At 45.0% G+C, this 5,218-nt stretch overlaps 1 long non-coding RNA gene across 1 annotated transcript; it reads left to right on the top strand.

Annotated features, from left to right (window-relative positions):
- The first annotated feature begins 3,724 nt into the window (after positions 1 to 3,724).
- Positions 3,725 to 4,262, top strand: LOC109705122. The gene is made up of 3 exons (XR_002214628.1): positions 3,725 to 3,744; positions 4,004 to 4,070; positions 4,168 to 4,262. It is a non-coding gene; the product is annotated as an uncharacterized LOC109705122 (long non-coding RNA).
- The last annotated feature ends 956 nt before the right edge of the window (positions 4,263 to 5,218 follow it).

The following is a 5,218-nucleotide window of genomic DNA, read 5'->3' as shown; positions in this document are numbered from 1 at the left end:
CAGTGGCAAGCTCAAAGAAGAGCCCTAGGGGCGTGGGTGCTGTTATAGTATTGCTACAATAGCAAAAACACCCCTGCAGAACAAACTGCACGAAATCTGCCTCCTTGTACCGGTACACGGGCTCTTGTACCGGTACAAGGCCGACGAAATTGCAAACCCGAGGCTCGGGTCGCGCGGTCTGCGGCTCTGTACCGGTACAAGCCCGATGGCTGTACCGGTACAACCATCAACCCTTGTACCGGTACAAGGCCAGTCTTGTTCCGGTACAAGCCCTGCTGCAGGCTACCCGAGAGCTGTCCAAAAATTCCGATTTTGGAATTTTGGTGCCAAGTCCCACTCCAACATCCTCGGGATGCGTGCCAGGGGTCGGGACACTATCAACGACCCTCCAAAAACTGTGGAAAGGTTCCACACACAGATCAAACACTCGAATCTTGCAATTTGCTAAGATCCAGTGTATTACAGATATGGTCAAAGATAAAGAATGCAAAGAACATGAGATGACACAATGACATTCAACCTTAGAGCTAAGGGTCATTTGTGCATAATTTCTTAGAGTTAAGGAACAGATTGAACTGAATATCCTTAGAGTTAAGGATTGATCATACTCGCTATAAGTCCTTACTCGAGGGTGGTCACTTCTCCTCGGGCGTTGCGCTCCGGAGTTTGTCATCACTGAGTTGAGTTACTCAGAGGACGGTCCTAGCGGGACGAAGCTAAGGGCCCGCGATCATGGATTTTGAGTTGTGAGTTAATGAGGCGATACCCCCGGGTTAGCCTTGAGATTGAACGAAAGAACAAAGAACAACGACCATGCATTCTTCATGAATTTATATTGAGCATCTTATTGATAGCATTGTTCAGGCATATTAGCTGTATTTGTATAGTTGGCTACTTATTTGCTTATTTTTTCTATTATGCCTGAGTTAGACCTAGTGGGAAAGTCGGTGAGATTGGGACCGAACCCACTGGGAACTTCGTTGTAGTTCTCACCCTACTACTTCCACAGAGCCGGGACTGAGCGAGCCGGCGAGCAATCGCGGTAAAGATATCGCGTCATAGATAGTGACTACCCGAGTCGGGATTCTGCATTTTGTTAGTAGCCACCATATATCTTCTTTTGTATTTGAAGATGTTTATGTATAAAGCAAACGAGAAAAAGAATGTAATGTTTATTTTGAGCAAATGTGATGTAAAAGAAATGATGCAAGCAATGTAAAGAATCATGAATATGAAGGTTAAATGCAATGTATGTGATCAAAAGTTGAATCATAGTACTTGTGTAGTTGTTTAGTTTCCTTTCTTTCATTCATGGCTATTGCTTACCCTCGTGTAGGCTGTTTGTGTATGTTTCCGCTAGTACTTTTCTCTACTTGAAAATGTATAGGTGATGAGACTTGGGTAGACAGGGAAAACTCTGTCCGTTCGGCGTCTGTTTGACGTGCCCGGGCCGGCCCAAATTGGTATCGGTCCCGGGCCGTGACATTAGACCTAGTGGGGAGATCGGCGGAGTCGGTGGCCGAACCCATCGGGAACTATGGACAATAGTTCTCACCCCACTTTGTTGCAGGGCGTATCGAGAGAGCATCGGGCAAGGATCGTGGTAAGGGCATAGCGCCCTAGCTTAGTTAATAGCTTTTCTTACTTGTATTTAGAGTACCCTCGTGTACACAGATGATCATGTATGTTTTGGAATGTATTATGGAGAGTATTTATGCATGTGAGATGAATATGTATCTAGATGTGGAGGTGAACTTGTATGATATTTTGGGAGATATAAATGTAAAGTTAATCAAATGTATTAAGTTGAATGGATGTAATAGAATAGTATCTTTCTTTTATTCACTCGTCTATTTCTTGTGATGCTTGCTCTTAATTGTTTAGCACTGGTTGTGCTCTCATCGCTATTGTTTGATTGTGTATGTAATCAAGTTGTTTTCCTGGGCACTTGTTGTACACAATCTCGTTGTTTAGCCGTGGGCGGACAAGGAAGGTGCTGTCCGTTCGGCGTCTGTCTTACGCGCCCGAACCGGACCAAAGTGGTAGCGGGCCTCGGGGCGTGACACTTAATGTCAACTTCACCTTCCAATCTCCAAATCAGGTGAGAAAAGGTCCCAAAACCAGTGAACTATGATGGAGAATCACCCTCAGGTCTGAAATCCAACTTCCTCCAAAGATTGCAACAAGAAACCCACAAAAATCACAATTTCAGTCCAAAAACACTAGCAGTACAGAAAAATGCCAAATTGACCAAGCTAACCTCAATCAAATGCAGTCAAAATGGGCTCCACGAAATCTTCAAGAAGTCTTCTAACCAACAATCCAAATTTCATGGCAAATGGAGCTTCCTACGCCGCACACGAGCCAAAACGCCAAAGGTCGCTACTGGAATTCTGCTGAAACTGCAGTCCTCAAACTGGAATTGTGGAATTTGGAGTGATTTGACGGGCTAAACTGCAAATTCAAGCTTCACTGTGAAGGAGTGAAGAAGCTTCTCAGGGGATCAAACTCCAGCTTTTATAGGGAGAAGAAAGGGTGAGAAAAGCTCTAGGAACAGAAAAGCTGACCAGCTGTTCTTGCAGAAGCGGCCACTTTCGGGCGCCCGAAACCACGTTCTGGGAGTCCGGAACCTCCAGGCTATACAAAAGCTCCACCTCGGTTCCTCCGCCCGCGGCATGCTGCGCCCGAAACCTGGTCCGACGGATCTTACCTACCACCAGACACGTGTCAGCACAAACGATACTCCCAATGTGACTTTCGGACCCACTTCAAGGCGCTTGAAACCAAGATCTGAATTGGCTTCCAGTTCAGCTCAAACCAGCACTCAAGTTCTGGGCGACCCAAACCCAGTTCTGGGTGCCCGAAATTGGCAAAATTTCAGTTTTGCTCCTTTGAGTGCGCCAAGTATTTCTGCATTCATTTCGTGCAGAAACGACTCCAACTCAGTCCGACACTCTTCAGATGTGTCGACCAGTCACTAATACTGTAGCCAATCCTATCCAAACCTCCGGAACACTACAAGCCCTAACAAATTTATAATTATAAAAATGGCCCTACACTTGTCACGCAAGCGCCACGCTGGGGCTAGGGTGTTAAGTTGAATACGGTGAACCATTCACCATGTCTGGACACAGTGAATGGTTCACCCTGTGCAAACACGGTGAATCACTCACCGTGTGCTCTTCGTATTAAACCACCATCTGTCCCGAGCTGTCTTCCCCACTGTAATACACTGAACTTTTGCAAATTGCGGAGTTCGAGTATGTGGAATGGTGTGTGGATCACTCCTACATGTTCTAAAAGGTTAGAACAAGTGTTTGGACAAGTTTGAGAGTGATTGGAATGCTAAAAATAAGAAAGTGCATTGAATTGGCGAAATTCAGCATTTTCTGCTTGGTGTACCCGTACAGCCACCATGGTGTACCGGTACACAATGGGAAAACGTGGCAGCAGGGCTATTTCGGTCATTTCACACTTGATATCTATCCACTTGACCCCAGCTCGACCAGGGATGCTCAGTAGAGGGTGCTGGGCTCAGAGAAAGGTTCTCTCACCTTCCTCACTCTCTCTCTCTAGGGTTTTTCTCTCTCTACAAAGGATTCGACGATTTCGCTCGTTTTCGTCGCTTCGCGCGTTTTTCGCTGGTGGCAAGCGTCGCAGAGCCTACGTGGGCGTGTGGGGGAGTGTTTTGGAAGAATTTTCGCAGCCCTGGACCAGTGAGGTACTGGTTGGAAGCTTGAGAAGGTAAACGACTTGATTTTTCCGTTATCGGCGCTTTATTGGTCGATTTGAGTATTGATTTCATGTTTTTGCTTCCAACTGTTTTAACCTGAGATTTCAGCATGTATATATGGGTTAATTAGCTGTGAAGTAACCTTCTTAGACCAGGGTTAAGCTACTTTAAAGCTTAATTGGCATAATTAGCCATTTATGAAGCTAATCCGGAACTATACGCGGTTTAATCGCGTAATTGACGTTGTTTTGTATGATCTCTTCGTAGCAGGTCTTTGTGCCTTTTTGAGCTGAACTTGCACTCTTGGAAGCTGGTTTGGAAGCTGCTCTAACCAAGGGTAAGCAGGAATTTCCATTAGAAATTCACTTTCGCAAGAATTGAACCATAGAAGCTTATATACGAGCATTGTGACGCCGTTTCGGTATTGTTCGCAGCAAGATCGCGATCAAGCCTTGAATCGTCTTCGACTGACTTGTGAGGACTCTTGGAGGTTACACTTGAGGTATTACACGAGCCCAAAATAGGGATTTAAGGGGTTACTTTGTACTAAGTGCAAATTAGGCCGAAATCGGACGTTTCGGTCGTCTTTTTGATGCGGTGTTGATGCTTATGTTCAGCAGTATTGGAGCCTTGTGGAGCTGATCCTTGGGACTCCTTTGGACTGTTTGGAGCCTTGAGCTAGGTGGGTCGGACCTAACCAGAGCAAGTGAAGCTCCTCTATTTTCTATATGTACTATAGAAATGTGTTAGTTGTGTGCTTATGTGATAGCTAAAGGGCTTGAGAATTCGCCATTATAACATTTACTATATTGACATAGAATCTCTATGAAGTAGAGAATCCTCACGCCTAAATGTATTCATATTCCTGTTTGGTTTAGTTGAATAATAATGAGACACGTTATTATGCTCATGAAACGTAGAGAACAATGACATTCTCTTTTTACTCGCTTGATTACAAGTAGAGAACAATGACATTCTCTTGACTCTGAAGTAGAGAACTATGACATGCTTGTCACTATGTTGATAGTGCCATACTAGTGGAAAGATTATAATGCTATGTGATTTAGCTTTACCCTTACATGGTTACAATCTAGTGGATACTAGCTTTGGTTACTATTTGTGTATTGATATTCCGATCAGAGGATCGAGGGTTCTGAACTTTGTATGTGAAAATATGAAAATTGAGACATGTGGATAATGGACTTTGCTTGCTTGCCATCGTGCTCATTCGCACACGCTTGTGAGGGTCGCTCCCTACAAGCCGGCACTCCGGAGTTGGCCTACGCGACAGTTGCTCGCCCGTGCGGGATTGGGTGCCGAAGTGGATTGCCGTGGGGAGTGTTTACTACCACGGGGCCATTAGGCGCGGCGCAAGCTGGGCTACCTTGGGTAGGCCCCTGTGAATGAAAGGAAAGTACTAAATGAAAAAGGACAGTAATGACTGTTTATTACTTAAAGTGTACAGTAGTCACTTTCATGTTCGTG

This window comes from Ananas comosus, unplaced genomic scaffold (assembly GCF_001540865.1).
Source record: "Ananas comosus cultivar F153 unplaced genomic scaffold, ASM154086v1, whole genome shotgun sequence".
Classification (NCBI taxonomy): domain Eukaryota; kingdom Viridiplantae; phylum Streptophyta; class Magnoliopsida; order Poales; family Bromeliaceae; genus Ananas; species Ananas comosus.
Note: the sequence above shows the minus strand (reverse complement) of the source record. Positions and strands in the feature narration are given on the sequence as shown.